General features: G+C 35.9%; 1 non-coding gene across 1 annotated transcript; it reads left to right on the top strand.

Annotated features, from left to right (window-relative positions):
- The first annotated feature begins 13,293 nt into the window (after window positions 1–13,293).
- On the top strand, window positions 13,294–13,373 carry Trnal-uag. The gene has a single exon. It is a non-coding gene; the product is annotated as a tRNA-Leu (tRNA).
- Window positions 13,374–15,054: the final 1,681 nt, after the last annotated feature.

Consider the following 15,054-nt stretch of genomic DNA (forward strand, 5'->3'; position numbering starts at 1 on the left):
AAAAAAAGAGAGTATTAATTAATAATTGTAAATTGTAATGAATCTAATTGTGAAAGAAGTAAAAAAAAAACAAATATAATTTATTGACAGGTAAAACGTCAAATTGACGTTTCTCGATCTGTTTTATTACGCAAACACCCAATGACGACTTGATACATTTTAATTAAATAAATCATTCGTTTAACAAAAAGACTTTTCGATCTCTTTTGTTAAAAAAAAAGAGTATTAATTCATAATTGTAAATTAGATACATTTAATTGTCAAAGAAGTAATGAATTACGAATAAAATTTATTGACAGGTAAAACGTCAAATTGACGTTTCTCGATTTTCGTCCAATGATGACTTGATAATAAATTTCTTTTTTATAAAAAGACTTCACATTGTGAATTGTAGTAAAACTCTTTAGTGTAAAAGTTAAGTTAAAAATTGAAGGATGTATGGGAACGTTTTTTATATTGATGATTGCGGACAATGGAAAAATCATTTTCGCTTCGATTTCAGCGCACTTTCGTTATGAAAATGTCAAGGAATGAGGAGAGAGCAATTCGCGCGAAACGTTCGAAAAGATCCGTTGCTTAGATCTTAGTGTGCATATGAAAAACAAACAAAAAAAAATACGTTTTGCATACAGAATTATTGCGATAATTACGTAAAATATCATCAATAAATTACTATAATTACGATAAAATAAATATTATATATACATATATGGGATATGTCGTAGAGAGATTGTTTAAAATCATTAATTATTTACATAATCGTTTGTGTGTTTCGTTTATAATTAATTTACAAATTGTAAGCATAGATGTCGTTAGTTAAAGTTGCTGATTGAAGTACTTGACGTTTTGTTTTGTTAATTGGATGAGGAAATGGAAGTGGTATCAAGGGGGGCCGAAGTGAACAAAAGAAAAAAAACGAAAAATGCAACGATGGGGCGATGTCTGCGTTCCAATTTCCTTTGGCGATAGAAATAATAATCGAAGACGCTGCATGATTCATTCATCTCCCCTAACATTGGACGAATCATAAATCATCGGTGTCGGATTGCAAAGAACTTTCCTCCCTCCTCCCCCCCCGAAAACTAGTATTAGTTCATCTCCCTCCCCTTCCACCTACAATTTATATCGATTGCGTCCGGGGGTGCAATGTAGGGCTCGTCGCCATGACAACACCCCAGTGCAGGAATCCAGACGGCTGCACCACACCGACGCGTCGCGACGCCGTTGCACAATAAATTTCTGAAAGAGACGAGACGAGACGATGATGTTGAGATGAGAGAGAGAGAGAGCGAACTAAAGAAACAAAAGAAGCGCGTGTTACCCCCATCGCAATTATCGCGCAGACAGCGGTGGTAACATGAATAAACTAAACTAAACAAAAAAACAAAAAAATGCGAATCCTTTCATGGAGCTCTTGGGCCCTCATGGATAGAAATTGTTGTTTTTTTTTTCGAAATTAGAGTCGATGAGGGTCGTTTGTATTAAAAAAAAATATGGTATGAAATGAAACTCTTCGTTTATCGCCATTCCTTTAAAACCTCTTTCAACCCTCCCAGACGTAGTGGGGAATGTCTACGTGGGGAGGTCTCTTTTGTGCAAGGAATGCAGCAAGGAGAACGCGACGCGCGTTAGGCGGGGTCCCTCGCCCCTCCATCGCCGCCGAACAACGAGGTCAGGGACCTCAACCCGCCCAGAAGACGGCGGCGACGTGGTGCAGAGAAGAGGTCGGAAGCCTTTTATGTTTCGCGTGCGTTCGGTGCGCGCCTTTTTATTAACCCTCCCTACGTTTCACCATCAAGTTTTGTTGAAGGGAGGAAGGAAAGGGCGCACGCGTCCAGACGGTTTCTTTCACCCATTTACATCGCTTCACTTTCAATTACTTCCTTCCCATGACACTGCTTTCATCATCATCATCAACAACAACAACAAACAAACAAATAAACAAACAAGTCTCTCCGCTTGCGTTCACACAATCCGCTAATCTTTCTCTCGTTCACTCTCTTTAATTGCAGTTACGGTAATTACTCGTTGTTCGAGAAAGTCGACGCAACGAGAGTGCTGCTACGAGTCTAGACTCCAGACGATGCACAATTTCCGGTGGATGCGCCAGGCTATCAACAACTTGGCACAAATCGATTACTCTGAGAACGCGATTCTAACTAAGATTTTCAACTATCTTTCGCAAACAAAAAGAAATGATTAATTAGTAATTGTTAATTGTAATAAATCTAAGTGCAAATAGGTAAAAAGTTACAAATATAATTTATTGACACATATAAAACGTCAAATTGACGTTTCTAGATTTATTTAAATACGTAAATAACCAATGATGACTTCATTCCTTTTCAATCTTTCGTAAAAAATAGAAGATTAATTAATAATTGTAAATTGTAATAAATCTAATTGCAAAAGAAGTAAAAAAATTACACGGGAATTGTATGTGTAATTTATTTATTTTAGTTCTTTGACAGATAAAACGTCAAATTGACGTTTCTCGATTTTCATTCATTTTGTTTATTTACGTGAATAATCAATGATGACTTGATGAATTTTAAATTAATTAGATCTCTCACTTAATAAAAAAAGACTTCATTCCTATTCGATCTTTGGTAAAAAAAAAATAGAAGATTAATTGTAAATTGTAATAAATCTAATTGCAAAAGAAGTAAAAAAAATAACACGGAAATTGTATGTGTAATTTATTTATTTCTTTCTTTCACAGATAAAACGTCAAATTGACGTTTCTCGAATTGTTCAATTACGTAAATAACCAATGATGACTTGATGAATTTTAAATTAATTAATTCTCTCACTTAATAAAACAGACTTAATTTCTTTTCGATCTTTCGTAAAAAAAAAATAGAAGATTAATTAATAATTGTAAATTGTAATAAATCTAATGGCAAAAGAAATAAAAAAATACACGGCGATTGTATGTGTAATTTATTTATTTTAGTTCTTTGACAGATAAAACGTCAAATTGACGTTTCTCGATTTTCATCCATTTTGTTTAATTTTTCTTAACTAACTATACAAGTGTACTTAAATAATAGATTTTGTAAAAGAATCGCACTGGTTTAGTTTTGTATAAAAATGAACCATTTTGAAGATTTTATCCGTTAACAAAAAAAAATGTTTACTGAAGAGCGACCAATGGTTTGTGCACGCCGACTTGATCTTTAGAACCAATAGAATTGTTAAGAACGAAAAGAGCCGGGGATGACCGATCCCTCCTTTAGCGTTCGGCGATATGATTTGCAGCTGCAACTGTTGATTGTTATCGCGACGCATTGATACGCAGAAACGTTTTCCTATCGAAATCGTCCAACAGTTTTTATTACTTTCTTATCTCTTATTATTTCCTTTTCGTCGCCCAATAAGAATTGCTTAAACGTTCATAGCACCTTTGATTCGCCTGCTGTGAAACCAAACAATGTCATTTTTTCGATAATCACTTGATTTTTTTCTATCGAATATTAAATGTAACTTTTATTTGACACATTTCAATTAATTATATCTCATTTAAGAGAAAAACTTCATTGCTTTTGTTAATTGTAATAAATCTAGTTGTAAAAGAAGTAATGAATTACGAATATAATTTATTGACAGGTAAAACGTCAAATTGACGTTTCTCGATTTTCGTCCATTTTGTTTAATTTACGTGAATAACCAATGATGACTTGATACATTTTAAATTAATTAAATCTCTCACTTAATAAAAAAAGACTTCATTCCTTTTCGATCTTTCGTAAAAAAAAATAGAAGATTAATTAATAATTGTAAATTGTAATAAATCTAATTGCAAAATAAGTAAAAAAAATTACACGGGAATTGTATGTGTAATTTATTTATTTTAGTTCTTTGACAGGTAAAACGTCAAATTGACGTTTCTCGAATTGTTCAATTACGTAAATAATCAATGATGACTTGATACATTTTAAGTAATTAAATCTCTCACTTAATATAAACAGACTTCATTCCTTTTCGATCTTTCGTAAAAAAAATAGAAGATTAATTAATAATTGTAAATTGTAATAAATCTAATTGCAAAAGAAGTAAAAAAAATTACACGGGAATTGTATCTGTAATTTATTTATTTAGTTCTTTGACAGGTAAAACGTCAAATTGACGTTTCTCGATTTTCGTCCATTTTGTTTAATTTACGTGAATAACCAATGATGACTTGATACATTTTAATTAATTAAAGGATGAATTGCGTTCTTCGCTTCAAATATTCATATATAGATTTTGATAATTACGTCGTTAATATTTCTGTTTCGTGTCTTTTGCACACAGGCGGAAGGAAGGAAGGGCGGCTTCGAATAATGTTATCGCGTTTAAATGCAGTCACAGATTAAAAGCGTGCAGACGTTGAAGAGGGGTGAGGGGGTGTCAGTCTGCGCCCACCCTTCGCGTTCGTTGCACGCCCCGACCGCCCGACCAACGCAGGGTTGATTAATCCGGGCTTTCCAAAACCGCCCCTACCGCTCGCAAACCTCGCCGTCATCTTCCGCTCCCCTCCACCTTCTTCTTACACAGTCTGCAGTCTGGGGTCGCGTGAGTCAACGAAGGTCCTTCACCGCAGGCGACGAAGGAAAGAAAGAGAGAGAGGTGGAATTTGGAGGGTTCGACCTCAAGGGACGAGGCATAAACAGAGGGCAAAAGATGGGACATGTATATATTTTTTTATTATTATTTATTTATTATTAATGCACGTCGAGATTAGGTCGTTGCTTGGTGATAGATAAGACAACAACGAGAAGAAGCTTTTCATTCCGTCACCCTGGCAACGCATTTTGTGCAACTTGTTTAGATTGGGGGGAGAGAGGTGGTTCGTTGCCCGGTCGTTAGAGGGCGTTAGTTTCGCGTAGTTTAGAGGGCGGCGGAGGGTTTGTTGACCTTGGCCCAGCGGCTAACATTTCCCGGTGGCGGCGGCGGCTGCTGCTGCTGCGAAGGCGGGAAAAAGAGAGTAGTATGTGAAAGAGAGACAGAGAGAGGCGGAGGCGGCTGGCGCGCAACCCCGGCCAACTTTCAAGGTCTGCACAGAATCAATGCACATATATAATACGTATATGCACATACACGAATCCCAAAAAAATATACAGTGTTGTACCCCGAATTACGACCATCACCACCAACGAAATAACTGTTGCCAATAACTTCACATCATTCACAACACACATTTTGTACTAAAATCATGCGAATTCACACTATGCAAATATACAGGAATACCTCGATTTACGAACAAAAAAAATTAGTTTTCGAGAAAATCATTGCAAAAAAAAACGAGAAGGCGTGAAAGAATCGACGATCGTAAAACAACGACTGTTCATTAAGATCCGTTTTATTCAATCAAGTGTGTAGTGCACACGTTTTGTCCCGGTAGATTTATCGCGTTTCACTTTTATCCCGACTCTTTTGTTTCAATGTTTCTTTCTCTCTTACATTCGATCTCTTCGGAATTTATAGTTTAATGGAACACGAAACACAATTACTTTACCAATGCGCCGCGCGTTCATTTATTTTTGTATTAAAATAATTGCAACTTATTCTACACACAAACGGACAATAAGGTGAATGCGAAAAAAAAATAGAAAGGGAGCGGTCACAGCGAGAGGCGTGTGTGTGTGTAAAAGTGAGAGAGAGAGAGTGAGAAAATGTAGAATACGAAGGGCATTTCTATGCACAATGGAATGGAACGAGGAGGGGATGAGGTGGGGGGTAGGACGAGGTGAATAACATCGCAAGGAAATAAGTGCATCGTGAGGGGGCTAAAGAAGGAAGGAGGTGGTTACTTCCATGGTAACCGATGTTTGGTCGGACCGACGCCTGCATCATCTGTTTTCTTCAAAGCCACCCCATCCCTTCTGTTTATGCAATATATTTCCACGTCCGTCCACCCCTGCCTGCTACTTTTTTTTATTGATCAAATTTAATCCGACGCTCCTATTAAACCCCCCTCATTCCAATTGGATTAATTATATAATTTTATTACTAATTTATTATTTTCTTACGTTTATCAATTTGTTAAAACAATTTAACATTTAACGTGTATCAATCAATTGTCATTATATAGGCGTGGCGAGTCATTGAAACAAATGAAGTTAAAATGTTGTTATGGAGATTTTTTGTTGAAAACAAATGAGGTATAACAAAAACAAATAGAGAGAAGCGTTGATGCAATTGCGGATAATAAATTTAGTTCGTTAATTGCAGATTAAGATCGGTTCGCATTTTCGAAAAGCAATTAGTATTGTCCATTGCGACATATCGAAAGCAAAATATATGTGTGTGTGTGTGTATAAGAGAAGCGGCGATTATGAATCTTGCGCAAAGAAATTATACAAATTGAATGGTCGCAATTTAAGATTAAAAGTTTGCTGCTGCTGCTGCTGCAATCTCCGATGTTGCGTTCACGTGGAATTTATTTGTTCAACTCAGTTTCCTGTGCAAATTTCGTAACGAGATAATATTTAAATTTAATTAAAACGATATGTTAATTCGTCACCCTTTCGTGTTACACATCAAGTGTGCTTTGGGGGACGATTTTTAAAACACCCCTTCGGGAACAGTTGATTAAAAACAAACGTCACATTCAACTGTCATAATATGAAAATGCGGATATCTTTACGCACTAAATAAAAATCTGCATTATTGTGTAATTTATTATTGGGAACAACCGGATTAATTAATCGCGTTTTTTTTTCTTTCTTACTCGAAGATAAACGCAATCGCTTTTTTGCGGATGAAACAAATGAGCGAACAAAAGGCGTCACGGAAGTAAATAAAGAGAAGAAGAAGAAAAAAAAAGGGACGGCGGTGGAGAAAGCGGAAACGCAACGGGAATATTGCACGCAGAAACGCTCGCATTTATACATAGTTTTTTTTCAATTTCTCGTGTTTTGTAAAGCGGATGTCGTTTTTGGGGGTTGTTTCAGTAAAAACAATTAGTTAATAGATTCAGTTAATAGAATGCGTTTTGGTAATTGTTTTTTTTTTTTCGTTGCTAAGCGATGAGTAATCGTGTTTAATCGATACACTAGGTTTATAATCGAACGAATTAGTAGTTTTTTTTTTCTTTTGTGGGGAAATTTACTAATTTGCTTAATTGTATTTTTTAGATTAACGTAATTTCGGTTAATTCGATAGCTTTAAAGCTAATAACAATTCATAAAGGATTAGAAATGAAACGGTTTTTCCGACTGTTCGTGCATTTGGAAACGTCGCTGCAAATCTGCAAAGAATTGTGGATATTTCCCAAATTTGGGCTTAACAAAGAGAGAAAAAGGGTTGCAAAGTTGTGCATTCAAAAACTCGATATTGTTGCGTGAATATATGTAGAAATTTGTGTCTGAATGAAGTCGTTCGTTCGAAAAAGAGGGTTGCAAAATATGCAATGTTACGAGCGTGTGCGTGGGTGTTGACGCACCTTTCGACTGATTGCTAAGGAGGGTGCACGTCCGCAGCTGGCGCTACAATCGAAATTCAACAATCCGACCATCCGCAATAAATACAACTAACTCTATATCATCGTAGAGTGTGTGTGTTTGTGTGTGCATTTATAAATAGTGCTTGCTGCCTGCTACTACTGCGATCGGAGATTTACAATTCAAGAGCACTAACCTCGCCTAACTGGCGAACGCTTGGACTTTCACAAAACGGTTCATTCCGATCTATGCATGCCATGCAATATATATACACACACACATACACACACAAGGAGCGCACGAATGCTATTTTTAAAACCATTTTTCATAAGCAGATGTCCTTTCAACATTCTTCTGTTTTCTGCACGGAAACGGAAGTGCGTAGCTCTTCCTTGAACCGTTAAAACAAACCGCGTGGTTGGTTGCTTACATTTTTGTTTTTTTTTTCTTTTGTTTCGCTACGTTTTGTTTAATCGATTCCCTGAGGTAGCTTCGATCTCTTCGGAACCATCATCATCAAATAGATCATTGAACGTTTAATGGGTCGTGCGTTACGCGATTACGCAATTAAATCCGGTATCGGTGCACAAGAGAGAGCGCGCGCGCGTTTTATTTTCACGCGAGCCACGATCTTCGCACGTATGCAACCTCACTAGCGTCCGTGCAGCGCCTTTGCTTACGTAACTTGCACGAATTCGAAAATTTATTACGTTCCCTTGGAAACGGCTTTAAAATAAACACACACACACACAAATGCTATTCCAATTTACGAATCAAATTAACTGTCAAAATTAAACAATTGAAAGAGCAAACTGGTTACTAGATTCTGATTGTTATTAAACGATTTAAAATCATTTTTATCGTTTATCTTTTCTAAAAATAATTGGATACAAATGTCAAGTAACAAAAATTTCAAAAATGTATATAAAAAAAAATAGATAGCAAATGACAAAATTTAATTACTTTGTGACCGTTTCGAAAGGTTTTCTTTTGCGATTTGTGTAGCGAATTAGTTTGTTTTTGTTGTTGTTGCAAATTCCAAATACAAATCAAATATATATATTTAATTGCGAAAAGGAAACTGAAAGTGCGAATCACTTTCGATATGAAAATTTTACACTTTCATGGCTATTAGATGGAGGAAAGAAGAAACGAAGAGAGAGAAAAAAAACGAGTCGGTGTACACACTTTCATCGCGAGTGAAATGTGGGACGCGTTACTTTTGCTTTTCGTACGGCTATTATTACTTCTGCTAATGATTTTATCTTTATTTTTTTCTTCTGAAACGCAAAAACCGTGAATTCAAGTAATTAGAATTAGTTTATTAATGATGCATTTTGTTTGAAAGTAAAACCTAAACTGTTTACGTTCAAAGTAAATATTTTTTTTATTGTGCAGCTGAAATTTAGGAGTAGAAATTGGAGAATTACGAAAAGCGAGCACCTAAAAATAAACATTTTTTTTGACCTTCTGAGCGAAATGAAATCTACAAACTTAATTACTAACAAATTTTAACGGATTTTGAATGTTTATTGATAAATGTAAACAGCTAGTCCCAATGACACAGTTATCCGAATTTGTATTGTATTATTTCGAGCGTTATCGCCGCCAATTCAATTCAATTCAATTTGCCTTTACCTCTTTGTAGCGTTTCTGGCATGATTACGTACATAAACGTAACTAAAAACAATTGAACTTACGTTACGTTACTAATAACAAAATAATAATGTTTCAAAAAACAAAGATTTTTTCCATAGACTCTTTGATCAATTAATGAATGTCATATTAAACAATAACATATGTTTTTTTTTTCATGAGTACTTCGATTTAATTTGATTTATAAATTTAAGAATATCGAAGATGGCCAAATAATTGATGACAGAATGTAACAGAATATCTCTGAATAAATAAATAGAAATCGAATAAAACAAAAACAAAAACAAACAGACTGACATGTAGGCCAACTTTTATCGTTGCGATACTTTTAAATGTTTATTTATAACTTCTCCACGCGGAATCAAATTGTGGTGCTCAATTCGAGTTCAAAATTATGTATCTGCAACGGAAAAAAAATAGATTTTGACGTTTAGAGAAATGTCAATGTCAAGTTGTGATTTTCAGTTGATTAACCTAAACGCAATCGCAATACGTTTTCTGATGATGATGATATTAACAAAGAACGATGACATAAAAGTAAACAAGACTTACATCATTTTGATTAATTAATAATTTTATTTAAAAAAACAACGTAATTTATAAGGGGAAACGTCAAATTGACATTTTGATTTTGAAAATTAATATTTTGTAAGGAACGTTGCTAAGGAATGTATTAGAAACAAAAGAAAGAAGGAAACAATAGCGCGTGTGTAATTGCTGTTAAAACTGATTCGAATTAAGTTTGAACTTGAACCCAATGAGAAAAAGCGAGGTGCAGAAACCTCGATGTTTTCCCATTGAAAAATTTCGACAATGAGAAGGTCGTGGATTTCGTAAAGTGTGTTACCCTTGGGAGAGGTTATCCGCTATCTGTCTCTCGGTTACATTATCGAAGATATCGAAGATTGCGGCGAAACAAAATAAAAACGCGAAGCAACAAATGCGAAACGTAAATAAATAAATGAACGATGATGGTGATGCCCTTGTTGTTTGAAACATTGAAAATCTGCTAATTCGGTTCGCCTTCGTGGAGATAACGCGCGCGTTTCGGGATGGCCTTGCTTTTGGTAAATGGTTTGTACGAGTACGTATATGCTTGTGTGACGGAGAGAGAGAGAGAGAGAAAAAATACACCACATAGATAAAAATAATTGTCAGGGTCAGGTCCGTGTCCGGAGATTTCCCAACATCGCGACAGTTATCGCCACGAAAATTAAGAGAAGAGAAGTGAACAAGTTGTGAGATTTTGTATGCAACTCACCTAGGTCAGGTATGGAGCTGGACGGTTCCTCGTGTCCTTTAGTCTCCTTCATCTTGGGCGGCGGTGGAGGAGGCGGCGGTCTCATCGTGGAAGACGAAGAGCTGCAGGGTGGTGAAGACGTCGAGGACGAGACCAACGCTCCTGCGGGAAGGCGAAACTCCTTAATCTCAGTTTTGAAAACGATCGTCGCTGATTGCATTGTCACACATTCGTGGTTGAAATTATGTATTAGTGAAAATTTTATCACACTTACACTGGGATTCAACAAATAGAATTCGAAATAACAACAAACAACAACAATAATAACAAGTTGATGATGATGATGACGAAGAACGATAGTATTAACAGTTTTGTGAGTTAACTGATGATCACTATTATTGCACTTGATTGATGTCCTCTTCGTTGAGGTGCGTTAACGAAACTAGGTGATGGTTGTGTTTGTCTCTCTAGTCTTCTCTGTTTCAGGAGCGTCCGAAAGTAAGAGTGGTGGTGGTGGTGGTGATCATGATCGGAGCCGATGGCGTCGAAACACGGGGCTTGCGTCACGGGATGCGTTCGCGAGGCGAATGAAAGTGAAATTGAAATGCAGTTGTGCGAAGGGTTGGCGCTTGCGTCTCTCCCGCTCGACGACGCTCGCTTCTCTCCTCTGTACGAGTCTGTCTGTCTGTCCTCTCACACTATATATGTAGTGTGTATGTTCGTTCGTTCGTTTCGTCTGTATATCTGTCTACTGTGTGTGTCTGCGGTGCCGCTGACACATGGATGAGACGCGCTGCTTTTGTTCCGAGCCCGCCCCCTTCTTCACTTTTTTTTTTGTTTTGTTTGTTTATTATTCGCTTTTGTTTTACGATTTTCAGGATTCCCTAGGTCACTCGATTATCTCCTCTCTAAGCCTTCTTCGACTCGTTATTGCGTTAGAGCAGTTTCCGACTGTTCGGGGGGATGACGAAGGACGGTTGGGGAGGCCCTGCATGTGCCGTTTTCGTACCGTGGGGGCCTCGACCGGCCGCCGCTTGCGCGCGTTTATGTATATATATACATACAAATGTGTGTGTTGCGCGTTCGTTTCGTTCGTTCGTTCGTTCGCTCTCCTTCCCTGGCCTTGTCCTTGAAAGCGGCTCCTGAACCCAGGGCAGCCGCCTTATCGATTCCAGGCCGAGCGCCACGTTTATTGCCCTCGCCGCAGCCGCCTCCGCCGCCTCCTCCTCCTTCCACAGCCGCCACCGATCTCAACGCACTTTCCGCATCTGCACAAATCTTCGCACCTCTCCCGGCGGTCTCTTACCATCATCATCAACAACATCAAGAAAAATGTAACAACAACAACAACATCTTTCACCTACTTCGATTCATTAACTCACTCTCACTTTCCACACGCAGTTTCTAAATCTCCATATCACACACACACACTCGCGATCGCCACTTTCATCAGTTTCACTCTCATTAAATCGCTTTATTTCATTGCACGATACACATCTTCAACTGTTTCACTCAATTAGTTAACCATTCACCCACCACTTGATCAACTTTTCGACCGCTTTCATTCAATTAATTCAATTAATAAAACATTACTTTATTATCAATGAAATGTAAAAACACTGCTTTTTCGAGCATTTTTTAAATTTTGAACACGAATTACAGCCAAACGGCTAAAACCACAGTAATATATCGATACTTGCTAGATTCCCCAAACATTCAGCTTTCATATCCATCTTTTGGATTCATTCTATCTATTATAGATTTCGAGTAACTCAATGAAATGTGAAAACACTGCCTTTTCGAACGTTCTAATTTCAATTTTTCAACTTTTTACGCGTATTACAGCAATATGGATAAGAGCACAGGAATGTATCTATACTTTAGCAGATATTAGGAAAATTGCTCACTGCTACTAATATTCGCGCCTCCCCTTAGACTAGTGTACGCCTCCCCAGGGAGGCGCGCCTCACAGTTTGAAAAACGCTGATGTAGAGGATTATTAGGTTGTCGTATTTTGGTGAGGATACGAAGAGCGGAACGTTCGGATACGGACAGGTTTTTTAAGACAGGATTCCGGCATTGGGGAAGTAGTGGATAACTGCAGTCAAGGATAGGATTGATTTGTATATAGATGTTTGGCAGTTTATGGATATTTCAGAGTTACGGAAGGTTAAGGAACGGAAATGACGGGATCTGGATTTGAGTTGTTTGGAATGGTAATTGAGATTGAGTTTAGGATCAAGAAGGATTCCAAGGTATTTAATAAGTGGTGAAGGGAAAATGGAATGATTATTTAACATAACATGGGGAGACGAAGGACATATGCGATGTTAGAGAATAAGAAGTTTGGTCTTGGATGGGTTAATTTTGAGGCGCCATTTTTTAAACCATAAAATGGTTGAGGATAGGAGGTTTTGAAGGTTAAGAATAGAGGATTGAAGGGAACAGGCGTGGGAAATCAATGTAGTGTCATCAGCGTATTGGAGAACATAGAATTTGGGATCAAAGATATTAGGATCGGGGATATAGATATCACAACAAAAAAAGGTTATATAATAGAGGAGACAGAGGGGAGCCTTGCGGGACACCCTGAAACGGGAAAAAGGAACTGGAGAAGGAGTTGCGGATCTTAACTTTAAGGAGGTTGTTGATGATGCTGATGAAGTAAGGTGGTAGATTTACAAGGAAAAGTTTATAAAGGAGATCCCGATGCCAGACAGAATCGAACGCTTATATAATTATTTGTTTATATTCAATAATAAATTTAGAATATTTGCGTTAATTGAAGTTGAAATTATTTCATTATTTTGTTCTTCGATTTTATTACTTTTATGTTATTATAAACGTCATATGGTTTTTCTAATTAATTTACGATATTAATTTACATTAATTGAAGGTGATCAAGGTTGTAGATTCTGATATAATTACGTAAGAATTTGAAAGTAGAAAAAATGAGCGAAACTTTTATAAGGCAGCGTGGCCGAGCGGTCTAAGGCGCTGGTTTTAGGCACCAGTCCGAAAGGGCGTGGGTTCGAATCCCACCGCTGTCAACTTTTTTGCTCTTAACTCATACATTTATAATATTTCACATAAAAACAATTGTAATTAATAATGTTAATTAATTTATGTTTAGAGCTAAAGAAACTGATTTTTAAAGAAAGGAGCGAAATAACGTAAAGTTTGGAAACCACTGATATTATTATATAATGTATAAATGTTTCACACACTTTTATGTGTTATTAAACTTATTTAACAATTTATATAATAATACTAATTATTTACTGAATTAAATATTTCAATTTTCTAAATTAACTCGAAATCTAATATTTTACAGCGAATTTCTAATAGAAATCTCGTAAAAAAATGTATGGAAATCCTATAGACATTTCATAGAATGCATAGAAATCCCAGACAAATCTCATAGAAATTGTATAAAAAGTTGTCTTCTATTGTAAATCTATAACTAATGATCGAGATGTTACAATTTTTTAAACATTTATATAACATTATAAACTGATATAAGGCAATTTATTATAGAATGTATAAAAGTTTCACACACTTTTATGTGTTATTAAACTTATTTAACAATTTATATAATAATACTAATTATTTATTGAATTAAATATTACAATTTTCTAAATTAACTCGAAATCTAATATTTTACAGCGAATTTCTAATAGAAATCTCGTAAAAAATGTATAGAAATCCTATAGACATTTCATAGAATGCATAGAAATCCCGGACAAATCCAGGATAAATGTTTCACACAGTTTTATTTAAATTAGAAGTTATATAATATTAACGTAGTAAAGAAACGTTGAAAATTTATAAACATTGTAATTAATAAAAAATAGATAATGTTAATTAATTATAAAAATTTCTATTAATAACAGTTTTGTCGTGTCCCATGGATGGAATTCTGAACATAGTGGAATATTTTCTGGTGTTGTCGTTGTAGGAATTAAATAATTCGTTTGGTTTTACATAACTTTACTCGTTACTTGGTCTTCTGCTGAGACCATATTCGTCTTAGGTTTATGTGAGTCTATGCTTGTCCTCAAAGGTTCTGCTGAGACTACGTTCATCTTCTCAAGGTTTTAATGAGACTGATTCTAAGTACTAATTCTACTTACAACATTAATTCTTATTAATACGTGGTGGGAGTTGTGATTGGGAGTAGGCTTTGTATATATTGATGATGAAGTGTTCCCAAGGAATTCAGCCTTGATGGTTTTGTTTATTATAAAACCAGGACAAAATCCTACACATTTGTTTGTACGTGTAATGATTATTATGTGTTTATAATTAGGACATGAATTTGGAGTAAAGGTATAGGAGTATCGATGGGAGTGTTTACGTTTGGTCCCTTTTGTTTATATTAAAGTGTATAGAACTGGGATTACGGTAGAGATTCCTTTATGCTGATGTCTATGTTTATATAATAATGCGACTAAGAGACGCCTTGGATGTCTCTAGTTCGTCAATACACTGTATTAACAATAACAATTATAAAAATAATGGTTGGACACATCAAATTTTTCAAAGCTATTTGGTAAATATTACGTATTTGTGCAGTAGACCTTTACATATAGATGACTTGTTAATATAAGACAGGTAATTTTCCAGCAAATCAAAAAACTGTCAATGCGTGTTTTATACATCGGATGAGGAATTTTTCCATCGCCCTAAACAGATTCAGTTTTTTACTTTTGTTCGTCCCCATCTTCAACT

This window comes from Nicrophorus vespilloides, unplaced genomic scaffold, assembly GCF_001412225.1.
Source record: "Nicrophorus vespilloides isolate i.1.1-1 unplaced genomic scaffold, Nicve_v1.0, whole genome shotgun sequence".
Classification (NCBI taxonomy): Eukaryota; Metazoa; Arthropoda; class Insecta; order Coleoptera; family Silphidae; genus Nicrophorus; species Nicrophorus vespilloides.